The 21,457-nt window shown below is 39.7% G+C and overlaps 1 protein-coding gene and 1 long non-coding RNA gene across 5 annotated transcripts in view; both read left to right on the plus strand.

Moving 5' to 3' along the window:
* The window catches only part of WDR70 (WD repeat domain 70), a 310,180-nt gene that overhangs the window by 158,376 nt on the left and 130,347 nt on the right, over window positions 1–21,457 (plus strand). The window lies entirely within an intron of this gene.
* On the plus strand, window positions 11,169–16,952 carry LOC141278267 (uncharacterized). Its single transcript, XR_012330654.1, has 2 exons — window positions 11,169–12,389; window positions 16,732–16,952. It is a non-coding gene; the product is annotated as an uncharacterized lncRNA (long non-coding RNA).

The following is a 21,457-nucleotide window of genomic DNA, read 5'->3' on the forward strand; positions in this document are numbered from 1 at the left end:
TTAGGTTCCTCTGTTACACTCTTTTGAAATCCTAGTACTGTTCTTGCAGAGCACTTGTTATAGCTGGGAGTTATATAAGGAAAACTTCAGAGAGAGTTAGTTGTCTGTAGTCTCTGCTGTGTCCTCAGCTGTCATTTACCCTGCAGCCCGTTCCAGTTCAGTTTTTATTCACACTGCTCCACTGAAAATGTCCTCTTCAGGATCCTCAATGACTGTCATTTTGCCAAATTCACAGGTAGTTCTCTCTCCTTTCCTTAGTTGACTTCTCAGCAAACCTCATCACAGTGGACCATTTCCTTCTTGAAACATTGTTTCTTCTGGTTTTTGTCGCTGTTTAACCTGGTCCTCCGGGATGCAGGTGCTGAGGTGGAGAGAGGTGTGCAAGAGGCTTGTTGGGAGGAGGGGCTTCCCTGTGAAAGATGCAAGAGGAAGGGAGCAAGACTGGATATGTCAAGCCTTCAGACCAAGATTTAATAGCTTTGAAAGAAAGTGGGGAGGAAGCAGAATTGGTCAGGGAAAACTTCCAGCTGTGATGCAGATCTAACAAAGTCCTTGGCAGCCCTACTGGGAGCTCTGGAGCAAAGGTTCTTTGAGAAGAAACCTGTATTAGGCAGACTTGGCCAGGTCATACTACCCATAATGTGCTCAGCAATCAACTGGGGTGACCTGGGGAGAATGTGGCTTTGGCTTAAAAGCTGAGCAGATCCTGAGGCTGTTGACAGCTGGAGGCTGTCAGTTAACTGCACTCCTTAAAAGTGAATGACAAGTGGTTTCTTGATGGGAGATCCTAGCAGCACACATCCACGACTTGCTACAGAGATACCTACCTATACATTTCATTGTTTCCCCCTACTTACTAATCACTTCTCAATAGTCCTTGCTTTTTCTCCTGCTTTGCTCAACCCTTCAAAGTTTGAATGTGTCAAGGTTTGATCCTGGATGCTCCCCTCATTTGAACTCTTTTCCTAAATCGTATGGCTTTAAATACCACCTCTGTCACCTCTGCAGTGGACGTCTGCCCTCTCCACTGAACTTCAGGCTCCTAAACTCAACAGCCTACTGGATAACTCCTCCTCGGATGTCTAATAGTCACCTCACTGTTTCTCACCAAAATAGAACCTTTTGGTTTTCTTCCCTAGATGTGTACCACTTCTATTTTCCTCTACTTTAGTAAATAGCATTACACCCATCAAAGCATTTGCCCAGACCGAGATGTGAGAGTCATTCCCAGTTTCTCTTTCCTTTACCTTACTAGTCCTATCTGTTGCACCTCTGAAATATAACCGTATTTGTCCATTTCTTCTCCCTATCTTCTCCAAGCCAAGATTCCTCATGTGGGCTCTGCAGTGGTCTCTTAACTGGACTCATTTCTTCTTTTTTATCTTCACAGAATACTCTAAAATGAAAGCTCTATGAAGGCAAGGGCTTTACCTCTCTTGTTCACCACTGTATCCACAGTGCCCAGAGTAGTGTCTGGTATACAGCTGACACTTATTAAGTATTTGTTGAATGGAAGAATGAATGAATCAATTCTCCACTTCGAATTTATAATAAATCAGATGATGCCCTTTCCCTGCTTAAAATTCTCCAGTGGTTTTCCAGTTTAGAATAGAATCTAGACTAGAAGACTATGTATCTGGCTCCTGCCTGCTTCACTGACTTTTTCTCACATCACACTATGCTCCAGCCACAGCACCCTTCTTTCCCTTCCTCACACCAAGCTCTTTCTCACATTAAGGCCTTTCACCTGCGGTTCTTCTTCCTGGTGAGCTGTAAGGCAAGATACAGTCCTTATCATTCAGATCTCACCTCCAGAAAGTCATAGTCTCAGAGATAACTTTCCTGGCCATTGTATGTAATTTAGTAACCACCCTCCCCCCAACCTCCATCCCAATTTTGTCACACAGTTGTGTTTTATTTCTTTATACCACATAATTCTTCTAGCTGTTTAGTCTTTAAACTTTATTTTGACTTAGGATACTAGAACAACTAGGTTCTTTTTTATTTTTAATTAGTTGCTAGCTAGCCCTTCCTTCCGGCTCTGTCTACCAAACTATCTTTTCTCACCCCCAGTGTTTCAAACGTTAGCGGGCTGAAGTAACTGGACCAGAGCCTCGAAAGTTGAGTTTAGATTATGATCATTTTAGGAAGCCTCTTGGGTGCTCTCTGGAACTTTTTTCTATAGCCTTCTAATCTGTCAGGCTTTTCCTCAGGAGAGTGACCTCATCAAATTTAACTTTTTTCCTGAAAAAAAAGCATCATTGTTATGACAGTGTAAAGAGAGCTAGGCTAAAGACAGAGAGCTTCGTCCCAAGGTTAGTTCTAGTGTAGACAATAGGTTATGATAGCCCAATTCAGGGCAGTGGTGACAATTTGGTGGAAAATAGGGAACAGATGTGAGGTGTGTTTCAGAATGAGATTCATCAGAACTTATCGACCAGATATTCATTCAGTCATGAGTTATTGGCACCTACTCTGTGCTCTGTGTCACACCGTGGGCTAGGTTCTAGGGAACACTAGTGAACAAGATAGCTCGCTAAAAAGCCCTACAAAGAAGCGGTGGAGGAGAAAGACACTCATGAATTCATAATTATGGTTTATAATCAGTCATTTGAAGCAAACAGACAGGGTCAAATGGTATGGCATGATGATGATGATGGTGATTAGAGAGACGTCAGGGAAGACTTCCAAGGAGATGCCATTTTAGTTGAGAACAGAGAAGAGAGAAACAACTATGAAGCAAGATGACGCTCTAGACAGAAGGAACCACACATGCATTGTAGGCATGGGGATGGAGAGGAAGGAGTCGAGAATGAATGAGACCACTACCTTGAGCAGTTGCATTAATGTTGATTCTCCCAAGTGAGGCTGGGAAGGTAGGAGGAGAAACCTGTCTGAGGGGGAAGATAGTACATTCTAATTTTGACATGTTCAAGATGCCTACAGGAAAACCAAACGTCTGGGTGGTAGTTGGAAATGTAAAAATTGTGGCCCAGGCACTAGATAGATATGTGCATAGTAAACTTAGGCCTGAGATTCATTGTATAAGGGATGGTTGAAGCCATAGAGCTTTGTATAATTACCTCAGAACCCTAACAAATGCCAGCTTAAAAAAATTTTTTATACATTTTTTAAAGGTTACTTTCCATTTATAGTTATTACAAAATATTGGCTATATTCCCTGTGATGTACATCTTTGAGCCTATCTTTCACCTAGTAGTTTGTATCTCCCACTCCCCCACCCCTATATTGTCCACCTACCTTCCCCTCAGTGGTAACCACTAGCTTGTTCTCTATATCTGTGAGTCTGCCTCTTTTTTGTTATATTCAGTAGTTTGTTGTATTTTTCAGATTCCACATATAAGTGATATCTTACAGTTTTTGTCTCTCTCTGACTTATTTTACTGAGTATAATGCCCTCCAAGTCCATTCATGTTGCTGCAAATGGCAAAATTTTCAAATACCAACTTTTTAAAGACACAGGTCAGATGTGGTTCAGCAGAAGAGATAGGAAAACTTAAGGGCAGAGAAGGAAAAGCTTCAAGGTAAAGATGGCTGTGCTTAAGTGTTGTATTTGGCAGCCAGGGAGTTACTGCTGGTCTCACAGAATTTAGTTTCAGAACAGTGCCAGAGACAAAAAGCAAAGTTGCATGAAAAACGTGAAGGAGGTGTTGGAGAAGGGAAGAGGTGTGGAGAGGCGGAATTAAGGGAGGTATCATTAAGCCTGGTGCGTTGATCAATACAGGCAGAGCGGAGCGGAAGAATGAAGCTAACGATTTGAATAATTATAAACATATCAGGATTTTTGTTTTGCCTTTTTTTCAGGCTCTGTACCAGACCATTGTCATTTTATTTTATTTTATAGCTCTAAGTGTGACAAACCTACCGTTAGTGGAGACCATATAAATGTCAGAAAGCTGCAGAGTAACAGTGTAATCAACATGTGGGGCAATCTTCCAGTAGTTAACCATTCAGCGCAAATTATACCCTATTTACGAAAATTTAAAAACTTACTGATTTCTTGCCTGTGTACCTCATGGTTCTTAGTTTTATTGAAGATCAAAATAAGTTTGTGTGTTTCTAGAATGATGAAGATACAATATTTTGGGTAATTTTCTTTCTAGAATTACATGCCATAAATTCAGTAAACTTATTTGAACTCATTTGCAAGGCACAGCTCTGGGTGCCAGGGACACAAAGATGTACAAAACTGGACTCTGTCTTTGAGGAGGTCTAATACGGGGGAGAAGAATGCATGGTGTAAAATATAACCTGATATGACAAGTTTTATACAAGAAGTATAACATACTCAACCCTATAGAGGCACAGGAAAAGTGATAAATTTAGCCTGGAGAAGAGAGAGGAATCCTCCACAGGTGGGCCCTGACCTGAATCTGACCCATGTCTCTTCCACATGTTGTATTATCATTTAAATATAGCGTATTTGAAGTTTTAGTTTTCCTTTCATAGTCTTAACCCTGATGTTGCTATTAAATTTTGTTTCTCTAATTCCTAGCATAAGTGTTTCTCCAAACTCCAGTGTTCCTTGAAGGCACACAATAGAGAGACAGTGAAATGAGAAAATAAACAAATGAATCAATGTATGTAACTAGACTAATAGCTTCACAAGGACAGGGATGTTTGTCTGTTTTGTTCAGTGCTGTATTTCTAGCACTTAGAGAGGTGCTTAGTCTGTCAGTAGGTCCATAAATACTTTTTGACTGAATGGAAGGAAAAGGGGGAGAGAGAGAGAGAAGAAAGGAAGGAAAATTTAAAATATATTCACTTCTAGAAGAGCAAAGAAAAGAGAAAGGACAAAAAATCCAACTCTGACAACAATTTTGGAAAAATTAAAATTTAGAACAGTCAGAGATTTGATTCTAGTCTGAAAGAAATTTGAATTTCACTGTATTAACTTTTTTTTGGTTCATTATTGTGAATAATCCAACATGGTGTCATTTTCTTTCTTATAGCATTCAGCCCCTTTGGTGTCCCATCTGCTTAACACACAACAGCTATGGCACATTTCCATTCATCTGGATCAGAAAATAAAGAGACCTTTATGTTGGCTTGGATATTACCTGCCACTGCTGTGGGTCCAATACAGTTAAAGACAGGAAACTTTTGGTTTTGTTTTCCCGAGAAATTGATGTAATCAAGCCCATTAGTGTGAATTTGTAGCTTCTTTTTGAAATGCCCCTTATTGAATTCTAGAATTTAATTAACTTTCAGACATATAAGCATTTGCCTCAGAGGAATAGCATGTTGCTACACTCCTTCATTATTTCCTCACTCTTCGTATTAAGTTCTCATCACCATACCAGTCATTGGTTTTGCTTTTTGACTGATGACTCTTGATTCAGCTTTCCTTAGAGAGTCTAAACTGGTCTAGGGCAGATCCTACTTTTGGAAGTCCAAAGAATTAAATTTTTCTCCTGACTTTGTAGTCAATATGCCCATGAATTAAGAAAGCAGCTTTTTATTTTAACCTAAATTATCACCAGCTCAAAAATAGCACTATGTATTTTTTCTATTGGTTTGTTAATTTATTTATTTTTATGCATCTTGTCTCATTCCAGGAAAGAATTCGGAGAAGCTCAAAATAATAATAGTAACACAACATTATAAAAAAGAAAGCATTTAGGGCCATGGGAAAGTAAGGGTAAAGGAATAAAGTTACAAAAAATTATTAGGAAGGTTTTGCTGCTCAGGGGGGTAAAGTTAGGTTGTAGATTCAGGTCTAAACTTGCTAGTGACCAGAGCAAAGGTGGAGACATGCTCAGTTAAGAGTCCTAGGATCCCCAAGGTGAAAACATAGAGCTTTTCCTTTTGAAAGAGTATAAAAGAAAAATGTTTCCCCGGGACCCTCATATAGGGAGCATTGGTCAATGTAGATAATATCCTCACAGTCAACACAACAATAAACTTATAATAATTTGGCATTTACTGTGGACAAGGCATAAGTCCTTTATGTACACTTTCTCATTCAATTCCTTACAATAACCCTGTGAAGTAATTATTTTCAGATTAGGAAAGTTAGGCCCCAAGAGGTTTAGTGACTTGTCCAAGATCACATAGTAAGTGGGGAGAAAGCGTGTAAAAACAGCTAAATCTGACTTTATTATCTTCACCTTTAATCATTTTTCTTTACTATATTCATGTCACTGTTTTTTGTTGCACCTCTCAATGTTAGTCCAAAGCAGAACCAAAAAATGAAATTCAAGAAAAGTCATTCTAAGAGGGGATCAAAACAATGCAGCCTAAATATACAGTCAGCTCTCTGAAGGTCTTACTTGGCTAGGGGTAAAATTTTGTCAACCTAGAGCTGTGTTCTTCACCTTTGTTGGATCTCTTTGATGATCTAGGGTAAGCTACAGTCTTCTTTTTCAAAAAGTACGAATAGGTACTATTTTAGGCAACTCACAGGCCTCCTCTCCCTCTCACCACCCCCCCAAATTCACCCCCCAAAATTATACATGGATGTAGAGTTGGGCAGTAGAGTGTCTGAGACAATAAACTGATAAATATTAGGTGTGTCAAATGGGGACAGATCCTTTTGCATTAACTGGCTGTTGAATATTAGATGGTTTGTCCCGTCTTAAGCCGCAAGCAAGGAGATATTTCACTAGATTCCAAATCCCACATCTCACAGTACTTTAGACAACTCCCAGGATGTGGCTGAAGTGTATGAAAACTTTTATTATTTAAATTTATTAAAGCAGTATCTGCCTTATTAGGACCTTTGATGGTCTCGCTACTTAGTTATAGGATGGGTCATTTTAGCAGTTGTCTTCTGGTCCTTATTGCTCCTGGGGTAGATTTAAGTGTTGTAGCAGGCCATTTTACTCAGACTGATTAACTGTAGGGACAGGTGAAAACCAAACTATGAAATCAAACCTTTTAATATTTTAGGAAGACGTGGAGTGATTGTCCCTGCAAACTAGACTAACAATTGTGTAAATAGTACTTTTCGAAGTCCCTATATTAGACACCTAGCCATATAACCCAAGAACTCTCTTGCTTGCTTAGTAGTATCTGGCCCAGCTTTATACAATGATTATACAATCAGAGGTCTACACACAGTTATCCTTTAGGTATCAACATACTTTTACAAGCAGGTTGACCTGGATTAGAATCCCAACTCTGCCACTAACTGTATGACTGTGGACAAATGACACAGCTTCTTGTACCTCATTTCTAACATAAGAGTGATAAAGGTACCTACTTCGGTGTTGAGCTTAAAATGAGATAACATGTGTAAAGCCCTGGTAGTATAATGCAGACTTGATAAATGTTTAGCTTTTATTAATATTATTATACTCAAAGTGGTAATGTGGCAGACGGTGAACATCTCTCTTTTTTCTTTTTTCCGGCCATGTCGCGCAGCTTGCGGGATTTTAGTTCCCCAACCAGGGATCGAACCCAGGCCCAAGGCAGTGAAAGCGCCGAGCGCTAACCACTGGACAGCCAGGGAATTCCCGTGAACATTTCTTTATGATGACTCTTTATGTCATTGTAAAGGCATTAGGTCTGGAGAGCATTTGGAGAGTTTGCTGAGTTTCAACCTGTTTTTATCATGCGCTGTCCTTGTGTATAGTACTTCTTTAGCAAGGCCTCCACTAGTGCCTTTTCTCCAAGGACCTATTTCTGACGGCAAAATGCTACTTGGCTGGTTCCCCCTGCTCTCTTGATCCTAGCAGTTCATAGCCTCTGTGCAAGGCTTTAAACTGTGTGTGGTGAGTTTCAAAACTTTTCCTGGATTCACCTTGTTTATTTCCCCATTTGAACTCTGTGCATCAGCTGCTGCTAATTCTTCTCCAGGCTGTTCCACCTCCCTTACACATGGAAAATTTATTCCCCTAAAGGTATTTTTAAAGAGTGTCTAACAGAGCTTATTCAAGGGGAAATGCCTGGCTTATGAATAAATGTGTCACGGGTCGGGGAGGATGGGAAAGTGTTAGGGATGGGGGACAGAGAGAGGAAATTATAGTAATTGGAATCTCTTATCCTTGAATCCTTTTGAAAGTGTTTTCTCATTGATTATCTTCATTGGAAGAGAAAAGTTGATATTTATTTTGTTAATTAATAAGGACTACATTTCTGTAACATAATATACTTTTGATAGGCTTTCAAAGTCACTGCCTATTCTTTTTTTTTTAACATCTTTATTGGAGTATAATTGCTTTACAATGGTGTGTTAGTTTCTGCATTATAACAAAGTGAATCAGTTATACATATACATATGTTCCCATATCTCTTCCCTCTTGTGTCTCCCTCCCTCCCACCCTCCCTATCCCACCCCTCTAGGTGGTCACAAACCACCGAGCTGATCTCCCTGTGCTATGCGGCTGCTTCCCACTAGCTATCTATTTTACATTTGGTAGTGTATATATGTTCATGCCACTCTCTCACTTTGTCACAGCTTACACTTCCCCCTCCCCATATCCTCAAGTCCATGCTCTAGTAGGTCTGCGTCTTTATTCCCATCTTATCCCTAGGTTCTTATGACGTTTTTTGTTTCTTCTTAGATTCCATATATATATGTGTTAGCATACGGTATTTCTTTTTCTCTTTCTGACTTACTTCACTCTGTATGACAGACTCTAGGTCCATCCACCTCACTACAAATAACTCAATTTCGTTTCTTTTTATGGCTGAGTAATATTCCATTGTATATATGTGCCACATCTTCTTTATCCATTCATCTGTTGATGAACACTTAGGTTGCTTCCATGTCCTGGCTGTTGTAAATAGAGCTGCAATAAACATTTTGCTACATGACTCTTTTTGAATTATGGTTTTCTCAAGGTATATGCTCAGTAGTGGGATTGCTGGGTCGTATGGTAGTTCTATTTGTAGTTTTTTAAGTAACCTCCATACTGTTCTCCATAGTGGCTGTATCAATTTACATTCCCACCAACAGTGCAAGAGGGTTCCCTTTTCTACACACCTGCTCCAGCATTTATTGTTTGTAGATTTTTTGATGATGGCCATTCTGACCGGTGTGAGATGATATCTCATTGTAGTTTTGATTTGCATTTCTCTAATGATGATGTTGAGCATTCTTTCATGTTTTCGTTGGCAGTTTGTATATCTTCTTCGGAGAAATGTCTATTTAGGTCTTCTGCCCATTTTTGGATTGGGTTGTTTGTTTTTTTGATATTGAGCTGCATGAGCTGCTTGTAAATTTTGGAGATTAATCCTTTGTCAGTTGCTTCATTTGCAAATATTTTCTCCCATTCTGAGGGTTGTCTTTTCATCCAGTTTATGGTTTCCTTTGCTGTGCAAAAGCTTTGAAGTTTCATTAGGTCCCATTTGTCTATTTTTGTTTTTATTTCCATTCCTCTAGGAGGTGGGTCGAAAAGGATCTTGCTGTGATTTATGTCATAGAGTGTTCTGCCTGTGTTTTCCTCTGAGAGTTTGACAGTGTCTGGCCTTACATTTAGGTCTTTAATCCATTTTGAGTTTATTTTTGTGTATGGTGTTAGAGAGTGTTCTAATTTCATACTTCTACATGTGCCTGTCCAGTTTTCCCAACACCACTTATTGAAGAGGCTCTCTTTTCTCCACTGTATACTCTTGCCTCCTTTATCAAAGATAAGGTGACCTTATGTGCGTGTGTTTATCTCTGGGCTGTCTATCCTGTTCCATTGATCTATCTTTCTGTTTTTGTGCCAGTAGCATACTGTCTTGATTACTGTAGCTTTGTAGTATAGTCTGAAGTCAGGGAGCCTGATTCCTCCAGCTCCGTTTTTCGTTCTCAAGATTGCTTCGGCTATTCGGGGTCTTTTGTGTTTCCATACAAATTGTGAATTTTTTTGTTCTAGTTCTGTGAAAAATGCCAGTGGTAGTTTGATAGGGATTGCATTGAATCTGTACATTGCTTTGGGTAGTAGAGTCATTTTCACAATGTTGATTCTTTCAATCCAAGAACATGGTATATCTCTCCATCTATTTGTATCATCTTTAATTTCTTTCATCAGTGTCTTATAGTTTTCTGCATACAGGTCTTTTGTCTCCTTAGGTAGGTTTATTCCTAGATATTTTATTCTTTTTGTTGCAATGGTAAGTGCCTATTCTTAAAAGATGCAAAATACTAATAATATTCAGCTCTATTTTGCACTAGTTATATAGGTACGGAAATTTTGCAGTATTCTTTCTCAAGTAAAATTATTACTTGAACCATCAATATTTATGGCATATTAATCCAAAATTAATATGTGAGCTTACCTGTCTTCAGTGGATCCATATAGATAACACTATGAAACATGAATGGGCAGTAGGTGCAGTAGTTGATTTTTCTGAATATTGACATTAATTATTACTTAATCCTTTTGTGCTTTAGTTTTCCTCTGTAAAACAGGTAATAATAGTACCTTCTTCATAGAGTTGTAAAGATTAAGTGTTAAAGTACTTAGAATAGTGCTTGCTTTGTTATGAGCATGCAAATGTTATTTATCATGATTATTAGTCCAAATCTTAGCTTTTATGCAGATTATTAATTCAGTATTCTGAATTCACTATCAGACACATTTTGGCATTCATGATTTCTGGAAATAACCCTTCAAGTACTGGAGTTCTGTTGTAGATTAATTTCTTAGAGATATTGAGAAGGTTCACTATTTTTAGCATAAACTTCTAAAATAACATTGACTTCACTACTTAACTCTACAACTTGATTAAGTATTGTTTAACTTTTCAGTCAGGAAAAACCATCCATTCCCTTTCAAAAGAAGAATATTTATCTCATTTTCAAATTTGCACTGACTCACTCTTTGGCACATAAAATGTTAACTTTAGAATCTGTTTTGCAGATGTGGAGGCTGCTGCTTTTTTTTTTTTTAGCATCTTTATTGGAGTATAATTGCTTTACAATGGTGTGTTAGTTTCTGCTTTATAACTAAGTGAATCAGTTATACATATACATATGTCCCCATATCTCTTCCCTCGTGCGTCTCCCTCCCTCCCACCCTCCCTATCCCACCCCTCTAGGTGGTCACAAACCACCGAGCTGATCTCCCTGTGCTATGCGGCTGCTTCCCACTAGCTATCTATTTTATATTTGGTTGTGTATATATGTCCATGCTACTCTCTCACTTTGTCACAGCTTACCCTTCCCCCTCCCTGTATCCTCAAGTCCATGCTCTAGTAGGTCTGCGTCTTTATTCCCGTCTTACCCCTAGGTTCTTATGACCTTTTTTTTTCTTAGATTCCATATATATGTGTTAGCATACGGTATTTGTTTTTCTCTTTCTGACTTACTTCACTCAGTATGACAGACTCTAGGTCCACCCACCTCACTACAAATAACTCAATTTCGTTTCTTTTTATGGCGGAGTAATATTCCACTGTATATATGTACCACATCTTCTTTATCCATTCATCTGTTGCTGGACACTTAGGTTTCTTCCATGTCCTGGCTGTTGTAAATAGAGCTGCAGTGAACATTGTGGTACATGACTCTTTTTGAGTTTTCTCAGGGTCTATGCCCAGTAGTGGGATTGCTGGGTCGTATGGTAGTTCTAGTTTTTAGTTTTTAAAGGCTGCTGCTTTAAAACTTGGTTAGTTGAGTGAAAATTTCATATATGTATTGTATTTCAGAGGCATTATAAAAAAATGTGTAATGGCTGTAATCATGAAGAATAGTGGCTCTATACTGCAGTGGCTATTTGGAAAGCCTGCCTGCACCTGCTGATATCCAGGGAGAAGTTGGTCCAGAAATACTGTCGAGCCCTGGCAGCATTGGAGTAGATGGTGGGTGGAGGCAGATTTCTGTAAGATTTGTCATACCCACTTTATCCTGTGCTGGCCACCATATTCTCTTTCCTCTTCCTCCATATCTGCCTGTTCTCCACCCCCGCCCACTGTGCTGTGTATTGCTCTTGTCCGGAGGTAGTAATTACTTCTTAACATAAACAGTCATTTGTAATTATAGGCACCTACATATTTCTCCACATTTTAAGGCCAAATCCACATATGATTTCTTGTTTTGATGCGTACTCTGAGAGTAATTATTAGTGACTAGCACTGAGTGACTTGTTTTATGCTCCAGGTGGATTTATTGTGAATTTCCCCCAATCAAGTACATAGAAGTAGAGGTGGGAGAATGACAGAATTCTTCTGTTTCCTCTCCAGAAGAGTTGGTTTTCATCAGTGACCTCTTTGTGTTCATTTCCAGTTGGTCAGAAATACATGCTGTTAGAAGCACTGTATCTTTAGTAGTTTAATTTCATTTTCTTGTCTTCTCAAATTTTTCCACTTATGTTCATAACAGCTGCATTTTCCTTTGTCCAGGACCTTTGTCGGGAACACTGTCTTCAGTCCTTGGCTCCACACTCTGCAGCCATGGCTCAGACCCTGTTGCTGGAGCAGTCCAGGCAGACCTCGGGGTACGCTGCTTGCCTAGGAGAGGAGTTCAGGCCTGCCCTTCATGATCCCAAACCCCTTCCTGAATCTCTGTTGCTTCCCAAAGCTTACAGTATACTGTGCACACTCCTTAACTGGGTTTGCAGGGTCTTTCCCAGTCCAGTCCTAGCCTGTTTCCATCCTCATCCAGACATGCGTGCAACACACTCTCCAACACACACACACTGTAACCATATCAGACTATACTGACCATTCCTTTCGAGGTCTTTTCTCCGTGGTATTCCTCCTGCCGTAAACTTCCTCCTTCAAAATCTACCCCACAGCCCCTTCTCCCCATTTAGGAGCCAAATCAAATGTTACATCCTGTCCTCAGCCCCGCTTCCTCAGTTCTGTTCCTTTTCATCGTAGTCAAGTTTTCCCGATTCCTAGCTGTATTTTTTAATTTTTCAATTTTATTATTTTTTAATTGAAGCATAGTTGATTTATAGTATTGTGTTAGTTGCACATATACAGTGAAGTGCTTCGGTTATATTTATATTTATGTGTGTGTATTTTTTCAGATTATTTTCCATTATAGGTTATTACAAGATATTCAGTATAGTTCCCTGTGCTGTATAGTAAATCCTTGTTGCTTATCTATTTTATGTATAGTAGTTTGTTAATCCCATGCTCCTAATTTATCCCTCCCCACCCCTGGATTCCTATCTGTATTTAAATAACATTTTATGCAGGAGCACTCTCTGCCTGCTATCTCTACCTTATCACTTCCCACTCCTAACTCCATAGCATTGTGACTTCTGCCCCATCATTCTACTAAAATTGCTCTTGCAGGCCTCATCTATGACCTTTATCTGTTAAATCCAATGAAGACCTTCTAGTCGTTATTTTACTTAATATCTCTTTGGAATTGACATTCTTGATCATACCTTCCTTTTATTAAACTTCCTCCTTTGTCTTTCCTAACACTGTCCCCTTCTGCTTCCCGTACCTCTTTCTTGTCTCCTGTCTCAGTGCTTTCCCTTTTTGCTGCCTCTTCCTTAGGTGTCTGTTGCACAGAGGTCTGCCTTCTGCAGTTCCCACAGGTGTATGCCTGTCTGCATCCTAATGACTCCTAATTGTATTCCTTTCACCTGCCCTGCACCACAAGATTCTCCACCTGATTGCCACACAGATGTTTGAACTTTTTGTTCTTACCTCCTTTACTATTATTATCTTTCGTCTTACATCACCCCTTCCACAACTCTGTTTCACTGAATGAATGACACCACGTCCCTTTCCCTCCTCAAAGTTATTTTTCTTTTACACCCTCCCTACCTCATTGCCTTAGCCCAGGCCTAGATCATCTCTCACCTGGGCTATGCAACCTGCAGACTTGGCTCCAAACAGTCTTCTCCATTACCAGTGCAAGTGGTTTTCTGAAACACAGGTCTGATTATATAACTTAAGTCATTCCTCTGTTTAGTGGCTCCATAGTCTCCTGGAGTGTAAAGCCTATAATCCCAGTACAGCTTATAGGATACCCTTTACAGTCTAGTAATTGCTGATGATTGTTGACAATCTCATCTTCTACTTACGCCCTATGAGCACCTCATCCTCTTGTTAAAGCAAACTACTTGTTCCTAGAATAAGCTGTGCTTTTGCAAGCCCCCTTATCTTTGCATCTTCTATACCAGTTTCTAGGACTCAGCCCTCTCCCCAAACTATGAATTTCACTTGTAGAATCTCAACTCTTCCCAAAAAACACACCTCTGAGGAACTCTTTCCAGATCTTTTCAAATGAGCTACCTCTTTCCTTTATCTGGATGCTGCCTCATGACGTGAGAACGTCTTTTCCCTAGTTTTTCTCCTCCATTAGATGATATGTTCTGAAGAACAGGCACCTTTGTATTCCCAGGTATCTAGCCTATAGAAAGTATTAATATATATTTGTTAAATTATGGCCCTGTGACTTACTGCTTGTACATTATTTCTACTAGCCAAGCTGTGATTTTCATGAAGGTTAAGGCCCCATCCTAGTCAATCCTTGTTTCTTCAGAGCTAGAACAGTGCTCACGACTCAACAGAAGTTAACTGGAGCAAGTTATGTTCAAGAACATTTCAGGAGAACTTGAGAGTAGAATAGTACTGAAAGATAAATAGATAGATAATGACAATATATATTATAAATATGTATTATTTTATTATATAAATATGTATTAATTAGGTACATCTGGTACAGGATTTTAATTTTATTGAAAGCCTATAATATGTACAAAATGATGCTAGGTATTAGGAGAATAAAAGGAGTTGAAATGGGTGTCTATTTGGAAGATTTTTATTTAGCATATTAGAAGACGTATGAAAGTCTTCATATATTCTTTTGAAATACCTGTGAAGCATTTTTGTCGTAAGTCTGAGCAGAGCAATTCTCAGCATCTACCTGTGAGTGTTCCCTTAAAACACTACACTACTTTTCTCATGAGCTTCATGATAGGTTAAAATAAAAGGTCTTAGAGGGAAAAAAAGGAATCTACTGCTTTAACATATTTGAATCTACATCTGAATATGTATTGATAGTTTTCCGTTCTCCTTTTCCTTTTTCTCCTTCTCTCTTGTTATGTTTAATATTACTTATTCAGAAGAAGATATGAATTTCTCAATATACATTATATATAATTATACATCTATATTTTCCAATTCGTATACAAACCTTTAAGCAGTTGTTATTTGGTATCTATAGGGTTTTAATTTAATGTTGGTAGGAAGCTGTTGAGTATCACTTCAGCTACAGTGATCCAGCAGGTCACTTGGACTAGAACTCTGTGTAATTCAGGATCCTTTGCTTCTTTTTTTTTTTTTTCCCCAACATCTTTATTGGAGTGTAATTGCTTTACAATTGTCTGTTAGTTTCTGCTTTATAACAAAGTGAATCAGCTATACATATACATATATCCCCATATCTTCTCCTTCTCCCTCCAGCCCTGCCTATCCCACCCCTCTAGGTGATCACAAAGCACCCAGCTGATCGCTCTGTGCTATGCGGCTGCTTCCCATTAGCTATCTATTTTACATTTGTTAGTGTATATATGTCCATGTCACTCTCTCACTTTGTCCCAGCTTACCCTTCCCCCTCCCCGTGTCCTCAAGTCCATTCTCTATGTCTGCATCTTTATTCCTGTCCTGCCGCTAGTTTCCTCAGAACAATTTTTTTTTAAAGATTCCATATATGTATGTTACCATATGGTATTTGATTTTCTCTTTCTGACTTACTTCACTCTGTATGACAGACTCTGGGTCCATCCACCTCACTACAAATAACACAGTTTTGTTACTTTTTATGCCTCAGTAATATTCCATTGTGTATATGTGCCACAACTTCTTATCCATTCATCTGTTGATGGACACTTAGGTTGCTTCCATGTCCTGACTACTGTAAATATAGCTGCGATGAACATTGTGGTCTGTGACTCTTTCTGAGTTATGGTTTTCTCTTTTTGAATTATGGTCCAGAAGTGGGATTGTTGGGTCATATGGTAGTTCTATATTTAGGTTTTTCTGTGACATATTTGTCTGGTTTTGATGGTGGCCTCGTTGAATCAGTTTGGGAGTGTTCCTCCCTCTGCTATATCTTGGAAGAGATTAAGAAAGATAGATGTTAGCTCTTCTGTAAATGTTTGATAGAATTAGCCTGTGAAGCCATCTGGTCCTGGACTTTTGTTTGTTGGAAGATTTTTAATCACAGTCTCAATTTCAGTGCTTGTGATTGGTCTGTTTATATTTTCTATTTCTTCCTGGATCAGTCTTGGAAGGTTGTGCTTTTCTAAGTATTTGTCCACTTCTTCCAGGTTGTCCATTTTATTGGCATGTAGTTGCTTGTAGTAATCGCTCATGATCCTTTGTATTTCTGCAGTGTCAGTTGTTACTTCTTTTTCATTTCTAATTCTATAGATTTGAGTCTTCTACCTTTTTTTCTTGATGTGTCTGGCTAATGGTTTATCCATTTTGTTTATCTTAAAGAACCAGTTTTTAGTTTTATTGATCTTTGCTATCGTTTCCTTCATTTCTTTTACATTTATTTCTGATTGGATCTTTATGATTTCTTTCCTTCTGCTAACTTTGGGGTTTTTTTTTTCTTCTTTCTCTAATTGCTTTAGGTGTAAGGTTAAACTGTTTATTTGAGATGTTTTTGTTTCTTAACGTAGGACTGTATTGCTATAAACTTCCCTCTTAGATCTGCTTTTGCTGCATCCCAAAAGTTTTGGGTCTTCATGTTTTCATTGTCATTTGTTTTTAGGTATTTTTTGATTTCCTCTTTGATTTCTTCAGTGATCTCTTGGTTATTAAGTAGTGTATTGTTCAGCCTCCATGTGTTTGTATTTTTTACAGATTTTTTTCCTGTAATTGATATCTAGTCTCATTGCGTTTGGTTGGAAAAGATACCTGATACGATATCCATTTCCTTAAATTTACCAAGACTTGATTTGTGACCCAAGATATGATCTATCCTGGAGAATGTTCCGTGAGCACTTGAGAAGAATGTGTATTCTGTTGTTTTTGGATGTAATGTCCTATAAATATCAATAAAGTCCATCTTGTTTAACATATCATTTAAGGCTTGTGCTTCCTTATTTATTTCCATTTTGGATGATATGCCTCTTGGTGAAAGTGGGGTCTTAAAGTCCCCACTATGATTGTGTTACTGTCGATTTCCCCTTTTATGGCTGTTAGCATTTGCTTTATGTATTGAGGTGCTCCTATGTTGGGTGCATAAATTTTTACAATTGTTATATCTTCTTGGATTGATCCCTTGATTGTTATGCAGTGTTCTTCTTTGTCTCTTGTAATAGTCTTTAAAGTCTATTTTGTCTTATATGAGAATTGCTACTCCAGCTTTCTTTTGATTACCATTTGCATGGAATATCGTTTTCCATCCCCTGACTTTCAGTCTGTATGTGTCCCATGGTCTGACGTGGATGTCTTGTAGACAGCATATATACAGGTCTTGTTTTTGTATCTATTCAGCCAGTCTGTGTCTTTTGGTTGGAGCATTTAATCCATTTACATTTAAGGTAATTATCGATATGTATGTTCCTATTCCCATGTTCTTAATTGTTTTGTGTTTGTCATTATAGCTCTTTTCTTTCTCTTGTGTTTCCTGCCTAGAGAAGTTCCTTCAGCATTTGTTGTAAAGCTGGTTTGGTGGTGCTGAATTCTCTTAGCTCTTGCTTGTTTATAAAAGTTTTAATTTCTCCGTTGAATCTGAACAAGATCCTTGCTGGGTAGAGTAATCTTGGTTGAAGGTTTTTCCCTTTCATCACTTTAAATATGTCCTGCCACTCCCTTCCAGCTTGCAGAGTTTCTGCTGAAAGATCAGCTGCTAACCTTATGGGTTTCCGTTATATGTTATTTGTTGCTTTTCCCTTGCTGCTTTTAATATCTTTTCTTTGTTTTTAATATTTTTGTGTGTGTGTGGTACGCGGGACTCTCACTGTTGTGGCCTCTCCCGTTGCAGAGCACAGGCTCTGGACACGCAGGCTCAGCGGCCATGGTTCATGGGCCCAGCCGCTCCGCGGCATGTGGGATCTTCCCGGACTGGGGCACGAACCCGTGTCCCCTGCATCGGCAGGCAGACTCTCAACCACTGCGCCACCAGGGAAGCCCTGTATTTAATTTTTTTTTTTTTTTTTTTTTTTTTTTTTTTTTTTGCAGTACACAGGCCTCTCCCATTGCAGAGCACAGACTCCAGACACGCAGGCTCAGCGGCCATGGGTCACAGGCCCAGCCGCTCCGCGGCATGTGGGATCCTCCCAGACCGGGGCATGAACCGGCGCCCTCCGCATCGGCAGGCAGACTCCCAACCACTGCGCCACCAGGGAAGCCCTGTATTTAATTTTTGATAGTTTGATTAATATATGTCTTGAGATGTTTCTTCTTGGATTTATCCTGTATGGGACTCTGTGCGCTTCCTGGAGTTGATTGACTATTTCCTTTCCCATATTAGGGAAGGTTTAGACTATAATCTCTTCAAATATTTTGTCAGTCCATTTCTTTTTCTCTTCTTCTTCTGGAACCCCTGTAATTTGAATGTTGGCACATTTAATGTTGTCCCAGAGGTCTCTAAATCTGTCCTCAATTCTTTTCATTCTTTTATCTTTATTCTTCTCTGAAGTAGTTATTTCCACTATATTATCCTCCAGGTCACTTATCTGTTTTTCTGCCTCAGTTATTCTGCTATTGATTCCTTGTAGAGAATTTTTAATTGCATTTATTGTGTTGTTCATCATTGTTTGTTTGGTCTTTATTTCTTCTAGGTCCTTGTGAAACGTTTCTTGTATTTTCTCCATTCTATTTCCAAGATTTTGGATCATCTTTACTATCATTACTCTGAATTCTTTTTCAGGTAGACTGCCTATATCCTCTTCATTTGTTTGGTCTGGTGGGTTTTTACCTTGCTCCTTCATCTGCTGTGTGTTTCTCTGTCTTCTCATTTTTCTTAACTTACTGTGTTTGAGGTTTCCTTTTTGCAGGCTGCAGGTTCGTAGTTCCCATTGTTTTTGGTGTCTGCCCCCAGTGGGTAAGGTTGTTTCAGTGGTTTGTGTAGGCTTCCTGGTGGAGGGGACTAGTACCTGTTTTCTGGATGAGGCTGGATCTTGTCTTTCTGGTGGGCATGACCACGTCCAGTGGTGTGTTTTGCGGTGTCTGTGACCTTATTATGATTTTAGGCAGCTTCTCTGCTAATGGGTGGGGTTGTGTTCCTGTCTTGCTTGTTGTTTGGCATAGGGTGTCCACACTGTTGTTTGCTGGTCATTGAGTGGAGCTGAGTGTTAGCATTGAGATGGAGATCTCTGGAAGAGCTTTTGCCGTTTGATATTACGTGGAGCTGGGAGGTCTCTGGTGGACCAATGTCCTGAACTCGGCTCTCCCACCTCAGAGGCACAGGCCTGAGGCCGGCCAGAGCACCAAGACCCTGTCAGCCACACAGCTCAGCAGAGAAGGCTGACAAAAAAGAAAGAAAGAAAGAAACATAAAATAAAATAATGTTATTAAATTAAAAAATAATAAGTGATTATTAAAAATTAAAAAAAATGTAAAAAGCTAACAGAAAGAAAGAAGAGCGTAACCTAACCAAAAAACAAATCCATCAATGATAACAAGCAGTAAAAACTATACTAAACAAACAAACAAACAAAGAAAATGGACAGACAGAACCCTAGGACAATGGTAAAACAAAGCTATACAGACAAAGTCACACAAAGAACCATACTCACAAAAAAAGAAAAAGGAAAAAACGTATATATCTATATATAAATAAAAAAGCAGGAAGAGAGCAACCAAATCAATAAACAAATCTACCAATGATAATAAACTTTAAATACTAAACTAGGATAAACATAAAACCAAAAACAAATTAGATGCAGAAAGCAAACCCCAAGTCTACATTTGCTCCCAAAGTCCACCGCCTCAATTTGGGATGATTCGTTTTCCATTCAGGTGTTCCACAGATGCAGGGTACATCATATTGATTGCGGAGATTTAATCCACTGCTCCTGAAGCTGCTGGGAGAAATTTCCCTTTCTCTGCTTTGTTCACACAGCTCCTGGTGTTCAGCTTTGGATTTGGCCCCGCCTCTGCGTGTAGGTCTCCTGAGGGTGTTTGTTCCCACCCAGACAGGACGGGGTTAAAGTAGCAGCTGATTAGGGGGCTCTCGTTCACTCAGGCCGGGGGGAGGGAGGGGTACGCAATGCAGGGCGAGCCTGTAGTCGCAGAGTCCAGCATGACATTGCAACAGCCTGAGGTGTGCTGTTTGTTCTCCTGGGGAAGTTGTCCCTGGATCACGGGACCCTGGCAATGGCGGGTTGCACAGGCTCCTGGGAGGGGAGGTGTGGAGAGTGACCTGTGCTTGCACACAGGCTTCTTGTTGGCTGCAGCAGCAGCCTTAGCGCATGTCTGCTGTACGTGCTGACAGCCGTGGCTCGCGCCCGTCTCTGGAGCTTGTTTAGGCAGTACTCTGAATCCCCTCTCCTCGCGCACCCTGAAACAATGGTCCGTTGCCTCTTAGGCAGGTCCACATTTTTTCCGGGGCCCCCTCCTGGCTAGCTGTGGCGCACTAGCCCCCTTCAGGCTGTGTTCACGCAGCCAACCCCAGTCCTCTCCCTGGGATCTGACCTCCAAAGCCCCAGCCTCAGCTCCCACCCCCTCCCGTCCCGGCGGGTGAGCAAGAGAAGCCTCTCAGGCTGGTGAGTGCTGGTCGGCACCGATCCTCTGTGTAGGAATCTCCCCGCTTTGCCCTCTACATCCCTGTTGCTGTGCTCTCCTCCGCGGCTCCAAAGCTTCCCCGCCCCCGCCACCCACGTCTCTGCCAGTGAAGGGGCTTCCTAGTGTGTGGAAACCTTTCCTCCTTCACAGCTTCCTCCCACTGCTGCAGGTCCTGTCCCTATTCTTTTTTCTCTGTTTGTTCTTTTTTCTTTTGCCCTACCCAGGTACATGGGGAGTTTCTTGCCTTTTGGGAAGTCTGAGGTCTTCTGTCAGTGTTCAGTAGGTGTTCTGTAGGAGTTGTTTCACGTGTAGATGTATTTCTGATGTATTTGTGGGGAGGAAGGTGATCTCCACATCTTACTCCTCTCCCATCTTGAAGGTCTCTCTGAATTTTATTTTATTATATTTTTTATACAGTAGGTTCTTAGTAGTTATCTATTTTATACTTATTGGTGTATATTTGTCAGTCAAAATCTCCCAATTCATCCCGCCACCACCACTCCAGGATCCTTTGCTTCTTATTTTATGTACTAGACCCTGATCTCTCTTGTTGTTTGATTTAATGAAATAAAAGATTTTAAAAATGCTTTGTAAAGAGCTTCAGGGTTATTTGGTTTATAAGAACAGGGCATAATTTTTGGCTAATAAATATTTTGGTATATATTTTTAATTGAGAATCTTCTAATTTCATTTGATCGACTTCCTCATTGAGATTTCTGAAAGTGATTCTCAGAAATGTTTAATTGTTGGTGGTTTTTCTAGAAATTTAATGAGACATTCAGCAGGTGAAACTAGAAGAGGATGGGGCAATTAAATGATTTTTAGTATATTTATAGAGTTGGGTAATCACCACACA

The sequence above is a fragment of the Tursiops truncatus genome, chromosome 3, assembly GCF_011762595.2.
Source record: "Tursiops truncatus isolate mTurTru1 chromosome 3, mTurTru1.mat.Y, whole genome shotgun sequence".
NCBI lineage: Eukaryota > Metazoa > Chordata > Mammalia > Artiodactyla > Delphinidae > Tursiops > Tursiops truncatus.